Source organism: Myodes glareolus, chromosome 15, assembly GCF_982192425.1.
Source record: "Myodes glareolus chromosome 15, mMyoGla1.1, whole genome shotgun sequence".
Classification (NCBI taxonomy): domain Eukaryota; kingdom Metazoa; phylum Chordata; class Mammalia; order Rodentia; family Cricetidae; genus Myodes; species Myodes glareolus.
Window position 1 is genome coordinate 70157610 of NC_142040.1, and position 15989 is coordinate 70173598.

The 15989-nt window shown below is 43.1% G+C and overlaps 1 protein-coding gene across 4 annotated transcripts in view; it reads left to right on the forward strand.

Moving 5' to 3' along the window:
• Positions 1-15989, forward strand: part of Ctnnd2 (catenin delta 2) — an 804341-nt gene that overhangs the window by 442777 nt on the left and 345575 nt on the right. The gene's annotated exons all lie outside the window — the stretch shown is intronic.

The following is a 15989-nucleotide window of genomic DNA, read 5'->3' on the forward strand; positions in this document are numbered from 1 at the left end:
AAAATAATCATTCTGTCTGCATTGCTTGGAGAGTGACATTTTGGAGGTAAGACCATCGTTAATGCCCAGATCACTCTCATGTCGTCACTAGTTTGCAGAGCAGCCTGAGAAACAGGCACCAAACTTTAAATTTAGGAGGTCAGACCAAGAGGCAGAGAAGTGGGAGGTCATAGGAGACTAAAGTCCTGAGACCTCATCTCCCCACCCCCTCTGCCACCAGGTACTGTGGAAAAGATTCAAGGAGTCTAGGTTTCATTTCTCAGTTTACTTGATGAAAGAAAGTAAGAGTAGTTTTGTTGTTGTTTGCTTGTTTCTTTTGGGGGGGATGGTTCCCAGCTCTTCCTGTACCTGCTACTGTGTGACAGACATGTGCCTGTTACATTGTGACCACCACAGTGAAGCAGAGAGTCTGACCAGGTAGCTGAATATGTGGGGTCTTGGGGAAGGGTTTAGGGAAAGGAAACACAATAACCAAGAACTCAGCTGTCCCTTGTATTGTTGATTCTAGAAAAGTGATTGAATTTTGAAAATGATTGATACTTTGATGTCTGCAAAGAGTTTTCAAAGGTTTTGCTGCTGCTGCTGGTGGTGGTGGTGGTAGTGGTGGTGGTAGTGGTGGTGGTTCTGGTGTGGGTGTGCACTCAAGTGTCTACTGGTTAGAGGTGAGGATACTTCTCTATTTCTCTGGCCAGAAAGAGAGCTCCAGTTGACCAGTGCATTTCCTCCCATCTGTTCCCCATTTTCTGGCCATATCTCATTTTTGTTACCTAGTGAGAAAAAAAATATATAGTCTTAATTTTAGAGTCGCAACGAACATTTTAAATGTTTGAATTCGTTTGTTTCACGTACGTGTTAAAATATTCATTTAGAGACGTCTCCATGCAAATTGATACTGGTGGTTTTGAGTTCAAAATTATCCTGTCAGCGTGTGTGAACATTGGACTTGAATAAGATTTTGTGCTCCATTTAGAAAATGGAGACCCATGCATGGCCCACGGGAGATCTAGGGGAGAGGTTATGGTGTGTGTGAGCTCACAGATAACAGAATTTTCATGCTCTGTGTCTGGTGTCCTGTGTTTGAAACCAGTCTCAGCATAGAGTTGGAAGTCGCCTGCTCTGCTCGTTGAAATTTCACCAATACGTTGAGACTACAAAGTAGATTTTGTCTCAGGAGAGCTAGGGATTGGGAGACCTGTCACTGACAACTAGAAGTGTTAATAGAGGGTAGTGGCATTCCTTAGTAACTAATTTCACATTTCTTCACTATGTGGCTCTTGTGTACCACCACCGGTTCAGTCCCTGGAGATTATGTAGGCCCTGAAATCTCTAACCTCCTCTCAAATAGAGAGGACAGAAAATTATTTCTTTAAAAAAAAAATACTTTCAATGGGGTGATTAAGGAAGGCTCTAGTCAGGAAGTGACTTTTGAATCTTTTCTGAAATGGTAAGCCAGATAGCCCTGTGGGTGCTGGGAAGGGTATTCTGACCAAAGAAAGGTGAGTTCAATGGCTGGGGACCTGGAGTGTCCCTGCTGTGCACAGTGGAAAGCAGAATGCAGGAGGAAGGCTTGGCCATCTGACAAGATTGGGAGTTTTACAAGGGGCTGGAGTAGAAGGATAGGTAGATCAGGAAGGCCTTATAAGACAAGCCATTGAGTGCGGGAGCCGAAGTGACACATTCTGGCTTAGTTTGTAGCTCATGTATTAGAAATAAAATTCGAGGATCAAAGGCAGAAGTAAGACTGTAATTCGAGAGTTATTACAGTCATCTAAGTTAAAGTTAACTGTGGAAGCATTATACTTAATTGAAGGTGATGAAGAACGGGGTGTGTGTGTGTGTGTGTGTGTGTGTGTGTGTGTGTGTGTACAAGTCTGAATGCCAATGTGATTTTCTCATGAGCTAGATGGTGATGGTCAGAAAAGGATTACCAAAAGAACAGAGTTTCAGTGGCGGAGATGGAGCAGGTTCCAGAAGCGCGTGTGTAGGTGTAGGGAGTGTGGATTAATACTAAGACCTTGGTTTGTACATGTGTTGGCGTTCTGCCAGGACCCCCGTGCACATGTCACGTAGAAAGTTGGATGTGTGGGTCACAGTTTTACTTGGGACTTGTTTTATTTAGCTAAAAGGATGTCAAGGATTGCAAAATGCTGTCTAAGCATTTCAGGGTGTGAGTTGGAGAAAACTCGGCATCCACGTTCTCTCCTGGATCTTACTGGTGACTGCACCTTACAACTGCCAGCCCAGGATTTCAGAGATTTCACAACCCAGATTAAACCCAGGAAAGTGTAACTTTTTGAATCTTAAGTCATTAGACACCTGATTTTTTAGTTGTGTGTGTGTGTGTGTGTGTGTGTGTGTGTTTTTATGTGCGTGCGCACAGTTATATTTTCTTTTATCATAAAAACCTGAATGGAAATCAGCTCTGCATCCTGGGAGGTCCTGAACTTTAAACAGCTGCCTACTTAATGCAGGCAGAGGGGGCAGTATAGTATTTGCTCTTCTTATTTGACAAGTGACTAAGGTAATATATATGAAGTATTTGTATATTTCTGACTCCTTAAAAGTTAACTTTAGAGTTATCTATCAGATAATCAACATGGGACCTCAGAAAGAGCTGGAAGAAACTATGTGTTTTGTCATAGGCAGAAAGAAACTGTGCTGAACTGGTAAGCATGCCCCATGCTGGGATTAGCATGTAATGGAGGCACCATACCTGTGTTCAAAATGCATCGCTTCCATTGAGGAAAGTTAAAAAAGAAGTCTCCCACTGCAGTGTCAGTTCACCTGGAAGTCACTGCGTAGCCCAGGACAGCTCTGAACATACAGCAGTTTCTCTGCTCTGCCTCTGCCTTTGCCTCCAAGGTGCTGGGATTTCCATCATGAGCCACCATTCTCAAGCTTTGGAAAAAAAAAAAACGCTCCAATTTCAGTTTTAATGCCAGTGTAGAATGAGACTGAGTATAGTTGTGATGGGAAAATCCAGAAGGGGCCAATTAGTGGGATATCATGTGTGCCTAGCATGTGTCCTTAAAGGAGACCATCTCAGAGTCTTAACTGTGAATGAGGAAAACTAGTCCAAAAGATAGCTGAAACAAACTCCAAACTTTGGTGTGTTTATGTGGTGAGGGGCAGGGGACAAAGGACCAACACATCAGTGTTTGTTCAGCAAAGATGAGTGAGTGGCAAGAAATGTCACGGGAGTGGCCAGAGAGGACAGCACAGAAGAAGAGGGAGTGGGTCCGCCCTAAAGGACTTGCGAAGGTGCCCTTTCTGCAGGTGGTTGGCAAGGCTGTCCTGGCCTGTTGGCAACTGTTCTGGAAGCTCTGTGTGAGATGGGTGAAAAAGAATGGATGCGCAAGCAAACACTGCTCTTTCCATCTGACCCAAGTGTCACCACGATCTCCTGCTTCTTTCAAGAGGGTGACACTCAGTGCTGGTCACGTGTAAACGGTACAGGAAGAAAACTCTGCCGATGACAGAACTTGCCTTTGATACCCTTCTCTGCACAGTCTCGTCGCTGAACTCAAATTTCTGTACAGTGAGTTCAATGCCTTTATCTTAATGAATGAACACATTAAATACGAACAATGAGCAAAACTCTATTGGAGAACACATTATATGATAAAGCATTTGCCATGCAACCCTCAATGGGCCGCACTCTGCAATGTGAGGACCATGTGGTCTCCAGCAACTGATGGAGGGCACGTGATTTTTTACCTCCACCCGGGTCATGTGATTTTTACCTCCACCCCTCAGAGTTGAATGCTGAGGCTCACAAATGATGTATTCCTTCAGATGTATGCCTTCAGATGGCAGGAATGCCATTTAACCTGGGCAATTTTGATTAGAGTCTTTCATAGTCTAAGCTATATGTAATCCATGAGTAGAAAGCATATTTTTCTGTCACGAAAGAAAAATAGTAAGTCCATAGATTTTTTTTTTTGCCTACCAAACACAAGATTTTAGTGTTTGTAAATCTCCAGTGATTTTGAAGGAAACAAAAGCCTCTCCCTCTCAAAAATATTTCGGCATCCTATTGAGTATGACTTCACTTGTGCCAGTTTTTGTTCCTTTTTGTGAAGAAAATAGCATGATCTGAGTTTAGAGCCAAATTAATCCTGTTAGAAATACAAATACAAGTTGTAAATATGTATTGAAGTTGTCAAGCTTCAGAAGCTTACTTTGAGAGAGAAATTACACATGCAATGTAAATTCTTAGCCAGCAATTTCCATGGGGATTGCCCTTATATGGAGAATTATTTAGTCAAGACATGATCATCTCATACTCCAGCCAGATGGGCCTAAACCATCCTGCTTGGAGTGGATCAAGTACAATAAACCCTGAGTCCTAGTAATTTGGAGATAACATTCAGTCCCTGACTTACTGTGGCTCCCAGGTCTCACTTGTTTAGTAAATCAAGGGGAAAGTGTCAATCAAAACTCCTGGAGGGTCTGCTGTGCTCCATGGGTTTCCTAGAGGAGATGGTCCAGGAGTCAGAGGGCGTGGTCACAGGGAATGCATTTAACACTCAGCTCCTGGGATTCAGTGCAGAAGCAATGAGATGCGTGGCTCTTGTTCTTTACATTCCTCTTCCTGGAGATGATGGCGTCCTAGCCTTTGTCCAAGAACAGGATGAGTCTCATAAGCATCTGCTCACTCAAGCACTAGACATCAATGAAAATGAGACCTTAAACAAAACCCATTCAGATTTGCATTTTCTGCTTATTATTTGATCAGCTGAGATCTCTTAATTGATACCTTAACTTGGTTAAGAAGACATCCTCTCGGCTGTAACATCAGCAGGTCTCCTAGGAAGAGGTTTCCTGGGCAGCGCTCCAAGCCAGCAGACGCCTGCATTTTCCCTGCCTAGGCCCCTCACCCAACCATCCTAGAGCTTTTGTGCTGGAAGACCAGGTCCTGCCTGGGACATTTGAATCTGTGGCGAATGTATCTCTCCCGCATGTGGTGGCTACACTCTGGGATCCTGTGTCTCCACCTACTTGGGGAGTGCAGGCCATTTACCACATAGTGACCATCTTCTTCAAAACCTCAGCACCCCTACTTTACAGTAGGGCAGTCACGTCTTGGTGTCTCCTTAGAGGCGCATATCATATGTTCCCTTATCCACAGGGAGGCAGATACTTGAGTGCAACACGCTGTCCTTCCTATGTGCAAGTCAGCCCTGTGAAAGTCTGTCTGTCTGGCAGTGCAGAATTCCTAGAAGAATCGGATCCTCCGGAGCTGGAAGCTCCGTCAATGGAGCCTCTGCATTGCAGGTTCCTTGCTGTCTGTCTAATTTCTATCCAATCAATGTCCAGGTGAAACCGTAGTGGGGAAAGTGCTGTTCTCAGCATCGTCTTCCAGGATGTTCACAGCTACAGCCTTGAACCTGAGTTCACATTGCTCGAAGGCCTCAGAGGCCTTGCTATCACCTCCCTACCCTTCCCACCTCATACCGCCCCTGCCGATGAAAATGCAGTAGACAAACTGACTTGTTTGAGAAAGAGAAGTGGTATCTTCCTATCGAATTCTTGTAATACAAGTAGATATTTGTATCATCTTTAAATTTAGACTGAGAAGGTCTCAACTAAAAACTTAACTGGAATCACAGGTAGGGGTTCAGCCGGTATCCTCTGCCTCAGATTTGCAGTCCTGTTTCCCACACACCACCCCCAAATGCAGAAGTAAGGGTGCAATGGGGAATGAAGTCACAAGAGAGACAGAGCGTGGACTCCAGTGTCACTGATAGGAAAATAAAGAGGTTAGTAAAAACTGGAAGTTAGGAGTTAGACTCAAGCTGGGGCTTCTGAGGACTCTGAGACATGGGGCCAAAGATGTGGGGGAGGAATTCAAAGTGAATGTTTGCCACGATCAATCCTAAATTGGTATCCGTCTTTCCCTCGGTGTCTTCTCTCCTGCCAGAATGGCTGGGGCCTACTCCAGGGGAAAAAATAATGGGAGTGTTATCTTGAATACTACCATAAACGGTGTTAGAGTTAGACTCCTGATCCAGATGTTAGCATCCTGGGTGAAGTTCAAATCCCATAGGCACACACAGGGGTTGAGAGGAAAGAGGAGGAAGATGCTTACTTCCCAGTCATTATGGAGGACAGTGTCATCATGCATGACCCCCCCCCCCATCCTAAATTCATACGTGGAAACCACACCTAGCGGGAAACACGTCTGTTCGCACCGCGCAAAGACGCTGCCACTGGGTTTTTCTTCCTCAAATATGATATATTAACAAGGATTACAGAGGAATGGAGAGAATTATTGGCTTGAAAAAGAGAGACTAAAATAGAAAAATAAATTATCTCTTAGAAGAAACAGATAATTTAAGGGATGTAAGAGATTAAAAGAAATAACCAAAAACTTTAGGTCTGGCATTGAAGAGGATTTAGGAAGATCTTGAATTCATTAAATAAAAACTGAATAGGATATGTAGAAGAAGCAAAGAACATGAAAATCCTTTTAGGCTGTAAAAACATAACTCATAAAACTGAAAACAAATGATAAAAATGACTGGGAAGTAGCTAAGGAAATAGCCCAGGAGGCAGAGAATAAAGAAACAGAGACAGAAAATTGAAGAATAATGCAAGAAGAACCAAGACAACCTTGGGAGATATAATGTACTGCTGCGGTCTCAGAAAAGGAGTAGAGGAGGTAAATTATCAAAGTCATAAGGTAGAATTCCTCAGGGTTCATGCCTTAGTCAGAAACACCTTGCGCTAGGAATTGAAAATGTTCCCGTTCCACATCATGAAAATTCAAAGCCCCAAGATAAAAAGACCCCAGTGTCTCTAGAGAGAAATAAAAGACTTTACTTGACTAAGCAGTCACAGTTTTGGACAGCAGAGAACAGGAGGAGCTAAAGGAGTAGTTCTTAGCCCCCAGATCGACACCCAGCCTGTTTCCCATTGTGAAGGAAAAAAATCAAACATGCTCTAGCATGTAGCTTATCAGAAAAGCCATCCGCTCAGCACACTGTCCTAGAAAAGCTACCACATTTGAAAAATGTTTCCTAGCTAAAGAAAAGCATGAAATGGGAGGGAACAATATCCAGAAATAAAGCATATTGACTGGAAGCAGCAAAGAGAAGTCCAGGAAAAGGCCCCAGGCAGCAGGTTAGGAAGCCAGAGAAGGGAGACTCAACCCAAGTCCCAGAGGACGAGTGAAATGGAAATGTCAGTGTCTAAAGACCAACGACCTGAAACAGCCACCAACTCCATTGCAGATGGAGACGAAAGAGTTGTTAGACTTCATAGAGTAAATCCAGAAGGCAGCGGTTGAGAGATTTAGCACATAGACAGATGTGTGGGCACGTAGCTCCATCCCCTCTTAGCTCTGCAATGTTGCGCTATTTCAGTGAAGCCAATGTAATTTAAAGAGCATGACTTTCATGCTGGGCACTCTTCTCAGGGCTGGGGACTCACCTGTGAGCAGCAGAGGCCGGAGCCCTGATGTTCTATCAAGGGTCAGATAAGAACCCATCATGGATAGAGACGAGGGAACACAGAGATCAGAGACAGAGTTGCTGGGGACATTTCACAGAGCAAACCTTTGAAGGAAGAAGAGAGGAAGTTCCTTGATATTGAGAAGAGCATCTGAGGCAAAGAAAATATTGAACCCATGGGGTCTGAGGGAAAACAGCGCACTGCCCATTGGGATGTAAAATGGGGTTTCTCAAATTGTCAGCTTGCTTTGCAGTGTAGGAAAAAGAAAGGAATGACAATTGCTGGCTTTAAAGCTTTCTATGAGATCTCCCTGTCCCTTGTTTAGCATGTCCACAAGTAAAACAGGCTTCCTAAATCAAGTTTTGTTTTCAAGAACGTCGTAATGTCTGGCTCTTCTGGGCATTCAGATATACACAGATTGGAACCCAGGACTTAAGACTCATCTTACTGAAAAGACAAAACAAATTTGTCTAACACAAGTTGATGTGAGAAGGGATCTGATTGGAGGAAACCTAAGAGAGAGGCATGTGGGAGTCAGGGAAGGACTGTTAAAAGAGGCAACGTTCAAGGTGTATTGTGCCACATACACACGAGAGGAGTTAGCATAGCTACACACTTGTGGGGATGCCTGAACAGACGATTCGCCAGTCTCGGGTACAATGCTTTGACTCCATTTGTTTGCTTCCTGTTGTCATCACAACATACTTGACTCTGACTACAAAGAAGTGTAATTTAGGTCAAGGTTTTAAAGGTTGACAGACTATGAAGGATTACATCATCGATTTGGCCTCTGTTGAGAGCCCTTACACCATGTCACTATGTGACAGGTGACTTCAGAAGGACAGCATATGGGAGAAAAGTTACATGGCAAGAGAGGCAGCAAGAGATTCAGGATCTATGTTTTTTTGTTTTGTTTTGGTTTTGTTTTAACAACCCATTGACTCAGCATATAACCCAGGTTCCACAAGAACTGCCTCAGTCATGTTCACAGGCAGCATTCTCAGTGACTGGCTTGTCTTACAACTCAGCTAGGCCCCCTCCTAGGACCAAGCTTCCAACACATCACCCTTGAAGACAAACCATACCCAAACCACAGCAAAGCAACACATCACATTTTGTTTTTAAAGCAAGGGGCATTTTTTATTTCGGAAAGAATAATTTCTCTAGAAATCCAAATAGGATTTTTTTGCATTACCCTAAGGGTCCCCAAGAGAATGTGGCTGAATACTGACAACATCAGAGACTGAAGGCAAAGGGAGGGTGTGTGAGGAAATTAAAGAGGAATCAATTAAAAAAGGATTGCTTCTGGGAACAGAAAAATGCACCAAATGCCAGGAAATTTCCTTGTTCTTTGAGAAATAGGCCACCCTGTGAATGAGCCCCGTGGTTTACTGGTACTGTAAGTGTTTCTTCAGGGTGCAGAGAGATGGATAGGACACCAACCATCTGCTGGGAAATGCTTGTCTGTACAGTCTAGAATGGCAAAAAGAAACCACGGAATGGGAACGGAGAGACTCAGAAACAGGAATCTGCGCATAGCTGGGACACCAGGACTGGGCCTGCATGCCATCTCCCCAACAGCCAACTGGGGAAAGCTTAGTTGACACTGGGGTTGTTGGTGAGTTTATCCTTAACTTTAGAACCTTTTACTTTTGACACCTAAGTTAATGGGACATCAAGGAAAAAACAGAACAAGCATACGTATTCCCTGAAGATGGACTCAAGTGAAAGTGTCTAAAATCTCTGTAGGCTGATGCCAACGCATGGGCATTCTATACGTTCACTATGCTAAGTGCTGACTTTGACACCAAGAAGAAAAAAAGCAGCAAATGTCCAGGGTGTTCATTTGGGCTCCTAAAAAGCAAGTCATGGAATCTCTGTACCTGTAGAACATTATATCATATGCCTCTTTCCAAAGGCAAACCTACAAATGTGTTGGCTGCCTATGGTAAACAAATGAGTGAGTGAAATTGTTTTAGTTGATAGATAACCAAAAACCATGTTAATAGTGACCAAAATGTGAATACGAAGAAATACCAGATTGTGTTAGTCGGGTTTATATTACCATCACTAAAACATCTAAAATTTAAAAAAGAAAGGAAAAAAAAAACCCAAGAAGACCTCAAGAGTGAAAAATTTATTTAGCTTCCAGTGTTGGAGATTTCAGGAAGAGCTTGACTGAGTGGCTCACCTCACAGCAGACATGAAGCAGAGTGATGAAGTTATAGGATGGAGCCAGGGCAAGATGTCACCCCTAAGGAAGCACCCCAGTGACATACTTCTCAACTCTGTCTCACCTTCCACAATTCCTCCTCCCAAGCTCCTTCTGAAATCTTGACTCCATCAGTGAATTAATCTTTCCATTAGGTTACAGGAAGAGAATGTTCCTTACCACTGGGCTTCTTGGCTCTCTAGGAAGTGTGTCTGTCTCTCTTGGGTCTCTATCTATGGATACCTATAAAGCAGGCCACAGAATACTGTAGGTTCATCAACCAAGTGAACAGCCATGAGTGTAGCCCTGGGAAATAAGATTCTAAAACCGGACAGGACCTATTCCATAACTTTTCTTGACCTTCAAGGAACCCACAGCAAAGGGAATCTAAAGAAAACCTTCAATAATTTGACTAAGGAGCCAATTTGAACAAGCCATTTCCATTTCTGCTCCCTGTGTAAATATCTTCAAAGAGACTTTCCAGCCTTGTTTTCTGCCTGCTGGTCCTCATGGATGGTCTCTGAGCCCAAGGAAATAGGTTACCACAGAGGTAGACTCAATGCTGAGCTGTAAACAGCGGTTTCTGAGTCCAGCCTTAGCTGTCTGTGTATGGACTGGCAACATGGTGTAAGGAGGTGAACCACCCCCTCCAAAAGAAAGAAGCATACAGTTATTGTAAAAAAACTGAAGTCATTGTTCCTTCTCCTTATGATGAAACACACACATATGCACTATGCACATGCTATGCATGTACACTCATTCATTCAAGTTTTACACTCAGCTGCTTAGGTATTGAAAATCTCATATCCTTCTCTGGTTACTCCATGTTGATGTATTTATCTATCTGAGTTGCTTTAAAAATAACCACAAATGTCATCATTTTTATACAACGTAAATTTACATGTCACAGTTCTGAAGGCTAAGTGATCTAGAACTAGAGGGGCGGTAGATTCAGTGTGGAGTGGAGCCCACTTTCTGGTCCACTGATGGGGCCCTGAGAGATCATCCTAAGGCGTATTTTATAAGGGCCAAAATCTCAGGAATGAGGACTCTGTCTCATCCGTGGTTAACATCTTGATTTTAGACTCAACTTCAGAATTTGTGGAAGATACAAGCATAATGCCACACTCTCCAATGAGCTTGTCACTGCCGCATACTGACAGTAGCCCCGACTCTGGTTGACAATGTACTGTCACATTTACTCCCTTGTGGAACTTTCTGTCCTAGAGACGTGTCACTTGTACCGTGGAATCCTCTTCTCAGATGACTGACAGCTCGTCAGTGTCTTTTCTGAATAGAGACATCTGAGAAATGGGATGGGAGCATTGCAGCTAGACACTGGTGCTTTTCACATAGGCTATGGCGAAGCTGATGTTTTCAAAAGGGCAACTGGCATCCAGTGGGTCGTGATAGGTATTATTATTTTCAGTCCAGAAATTAATTCAGCTTCAAAGCATACGTAATCAAAAACACATTCTAGAACTTTTAGGAAAGAATTGAAAACAAAATCTAAAGCCTCCTAGAAACTGCACGTTTCCCAGTATGCTTCCTGTCATCTAAAAACCTTTTTGTGTACCAAATTCGATATAGGTAAAACTCTCAAAATTAATAAAACATCAATACATGAAGAGATTACAAAATGTATACGTAGTGAATAAATAATCTACTAGATCTATCCCTGGCACTTTGTCTTTGTAAATGATGTTGTAAGTTAATGTGTTTTTTTCTTATCGAAGCCACGAAGCCCTCTCTCTCCTAGTTAAACCATTACAGGGAGACAGTAGAGAAAACACATTGCACACACGTGTTTTTGAAGCTCAGTGTCTATCTCTTAAAAGGAATTTGCTCAGCCTATGTATGATATGATAAAAGCAATCTAACAAAGGGCTTTTGTTTACGATAGAGAATGTAAACCATCTGTAGTCACGTATCTTAAGAACTGCATTCCAGTGTGGTTTTGTACCTCTTTAATTCCAGCACCTGGGAGTTCTGTGAGTTCAAGTCCAGTCTGGTCTCCTTGAGAGTTTCAGGCCAGCCAGGGGCTACACAATAAAACCTTGTCTCAGAATCTCAAAAAGCAAACAAGCAAAACTGTAATTCATGAAAACATCTGCCTGCTGATTTCCCCTTTTGTTGAGCCAACCTCTTCTTCTTTCCCCTTTGAGAATTTCCCTTGTGGCCCGGGGCAGAAGCCACAGAACCCAAAGGGAGACAGACTTGCTCCCCTGGTACTTTGAAGAACTAATGAATCTTGCCTTGAAGTCTCAGCCTGCCTGTGCTGCTTAGCTATGAAAATGTGCTTGGCCCACCTTGCCCTAAATACTCCCCATGGACACACCCAGGATTATCTATAATAATTTAACCAGAACTTGGCAGGGCAGATGCACTGTTCAAGAATGCACTGATGAGGTATCCCAAAGCAGCAATTGAAAAAATGAAATAATACTGAGTTTTATCCCTTTTTCTAATATAGACAAGTTTGTGTGTGAATATCAGACTGACCACTAAAAACTCTGGGAAGTCACTAATTAATATGTTGTCAAATCATAGATTGTTTTCATCAGCAGTTAATTAGGACAATAAGGAGGAACCAGTGAGCCAAATTTGTGATCTATTCTAGCCAGGGAATAAATATATTTTGGAACAAATTATAATAACTATAAAACTCCTTCCAGGTAAAAATTAAATTTCATATGCTAAGCTTCTTTGCTTGTAGATGTCAAACATTGTAATTATAAGTATGAATATGTTACTCTGTATAAAAGCATAACAATTCAGTTCTCCCTGTCCTTGCAAGGAAAGGATTGAGATGCTGGGGTGGAGTCCTTTTGAAACCCCTTTTGTCAGGTTGAGTCTGAAACTGATTGGAAAGATGCCAGAGAGTCCACAGGACATTTATGAGCCAACTCTGACTCCCCTGACTCTGTAGCCTATCACAGAGAGACCTCAGAAGTTTATTACCCCTGGCATCTCACTTGATGCTGCTCCAAGTCTTTTTTCAGGAAAAAAAATCAAATAAAAAAACAAACAAACAAACAAAAACCGAAGAAGGGCAGGAAGCAGGGGGAGGCAAGAGTGTCCTGATGTCTATACTTGGTCACTGCCTGTCAGGTCCCAAGGTTTCCCAGCAAGAAGCTAATTGCCCCACAGAGTGCATCGTGCTAGGCACCAAAGCCCATATCCTTTTTGTTGTTGTTGTTCTCGATGGCATTGCTAGCTTTCCCCAGCCCCATGTGCCGTCCAGGAGCCACTGTACCTGTCTGTTCCAGAGTGGATATTCCTGGGGCCATTCAATTCCCAATTTAAGGAAACTTCCGAAAATTAAGCCTTGAACGTGCACTGAAGACCCTACGTCTTGCCTCAAATCTACTGTGACCACTAAAACCAGGTCCCTTTTCAGAGGCACCCAGAAAGCGCCAACTGGTCTGGAAAGGGTCTCCTGCATAAATGTTCTCTTTTAAGTCTCAGAGGTGCACAGATTTTCCCAGGGTGGAGCTGTGCTATTTGTACTCACAAAGCGGAAGATAAAGGGACCTTTGTTCTACAGGGTGTGTGCACCGTGGCAAGGCAGGGAACCTGCACACGTGTTCCCTTTAAGAACTATGTCAAAAGCCGGGTGGTGGTGGCGCATGCCTTTAATCCCAGCACTCGGGAGGCAGAGGCAGGCAGATCTCTGTGAGTTCGAGGCCAGCCTGGTCTACAAGAGCTAGTTCCAGGACAGGCACCAAAAACTACAGAGAAACCCTGTCTCAAAAAATCAAAAAAATAAAAAGAAAAAAAGAAAAAAGAACTATGTCAAAATCAGGATGGCCTCAGCAGAACATCCCAGCCCATCCAGATTTAAAAAGCCCTCTGATTCATAAAAAAAAAAAAAACCACGATGCCCCTGTTTTTCCCTTTCTAGAAATGACTCTTCCTCCAGATAACCATAACCCTAGCCCTCCAGGCTGTCCTGAGGAAGAGTCCTTCTAGGAGAGAAACAAATCATTTGTGGCCCCCTGGGGTAGACCTGGCCTTGGGCAGCCACACGGCAGCTACAGGATGAGTCACCGTAGTGAACAGAGCATGAGCCATGAGCGTACTGAGCCAGGCTACTGGGCACCTGCCAAAGTCCACCTGCACGGCCAGCGTTCTGCTACACTCTGCCCTGTGTTTTTGTTGAGGCCGCTTGTGTTTGCTCAAAAAGGCAGGGGAGATTATGGCCTTGATGTGTCTGCCTCTAGCATTCAAGATGGGTACCTATATTGAAGTCCTCTAGCAATCAGATAGGTGTTCACAGCTAGACCAATGGCCTCTGCCTCCTCAACCAGAGGAGAAGCAGGAGCCTCTTAAATTGTGCAACCTCAGGTCCTCGGAAGAGCTGAGAAAGAACATGAATTCCAATCAGGACTTTCTTATGTGTGGTATTCGGAGACCCAACTACCAGACTACTCTCTGCCCTCGGAGGAGAAAAGTTGGCTTCAGGGACAGGTGCCCCAGCACCCTGTGTACCTAGCATGTCTGCCTCATGTCTTAGGCAGTCCACACATCTCACAGTGGAAAGGAAAAATACTGTCATCAAACATCGCACCTCAAGAACACAGTGTTACCAGAGGCCACATTGCTTGTACACCCTGTCACTCCTGCTTTGCAAAAGCCTGCCTTCCACCGAAGGAGAGAACAGAAGAAGTCTGTTCTCTGAAAAGCTAAGGGAGGAATGCTTCGGCTTATACAGGAAGTACAAGGCCAAGAAACAGTGCCTTTACAGGAGACTAGATCCCACAGGCACCGCCACTGTAGCCTGGGGACCAGTGATTTTGGCCTCTGGGTTTTTAGTTTTACTGGAAAAGGCTTGAGTTACAATTGGTGACAATATTCATTTGGGAAAAAGGGAGATAGAGTAATCATAGAGCATCAAATTAGGTAACTCATCAAAAAGGTGATGGGAAAGAAACCCTGGGTTTGTACACAGACACTTGGTTCACGGCCACCGGCTCCATGTGTACCCAAGGCCTCCATGATAACAGCAAAGCTGTATGATATATGGAGTATGAAAACCTAGTATGTATGCGTTAGAGGCAATAGGAAGGATACTCTTTCTTTCTAAACACCAAATCATCACGGAACAGCTTTGTATCATTACATTGAAATTATTGGGTTACAATGCAGTTTTATTGTTGAATACATATGAATTAATAATTTCCCTCACAAATATTGATCTGAAATATGACTCTGAGTCTTCATGCAAAATGTATCCATATAACTTTGCATTTATAGCTATGCGATACATTACCAAGTGAATTCAATGAATTGGTGTTCATTTGCAAATAAAATTTGGTTCATGAATTTAACTCAGAAGACAGGGAGATTATTCTGGAATTCTTTTTTAATACTAAGATTAACTTTTGAATTAGCATAGGAGTAGGAAGTAGATTTGGGAATTTCAGTTTGAATCAAAAGCCAAATCCAAGAAGAGAACTGAGCTGAGAAGGAAGAATGTTGGTGGGCTCACTTTTTAATTACCTTTCTGGTTGCTTTGTCTTGTTGAGAGGGCTTTTATTCAGGAGCCCAGGCCGACGAGAAACTCACACTCCTCCTGCTCAAGCTCTTTAGTGGTAGGGTTTCCGGTGTGAGCCCCTGCATGGTGGGTTCACTTAAGTCAGAGTGCCAGATCAGTTTCAGTTCAATGCTTTTTTTTCTCAGTTCCACAGTAATCTTTGCATCTTTATCTGCTTACCTGGCGTACACTTGTGAGATTATGAGAGTGACCAAAGCTATTAGATTTGATATCTTTAACTCTTCCTGTCCATATATTATATTTTCTTCTGAGTTCCATCAAGCAGCATGATTTTTTTTCTCAAGAAAGGAAAAGCACCCTAATTGATGTTTCATAAAACTATCAGGAGAATTTGTATCACTTAGAATGTTTCAAAATCAAATCTCCACATTTGTGAAACTTGGATAGTGTGTGCTAGAAGTACTTAATGTTTTGTTTTTTAAACCAACCTGTACCTATGCACAAGATGGCTTCACTTCTAGAGTCTGAAGTCCAGGGGACAAAGGACATCTGCCAGTGTGACTTCCAAGTGCAGAGCACTCTTGCGCACGGTCTCTTGCTTCTGAATCACTAACTCATAGTCCTATATGTTGTGCTCACATTCCAGATGTGAGTCTTCTCACATACTTCCAGAAACACTGTGCACTAAACTTGCCAGTGACTGAATTCTGTGGCCTCTGGGTTCCATTGAGAAATAGGAAGAGCAGGGCCACATGATAGATTTGAGTTCTGAATATTAGAATAATCACAAAAATAAGTTATAAAATGCTGTTTATTGACATTATT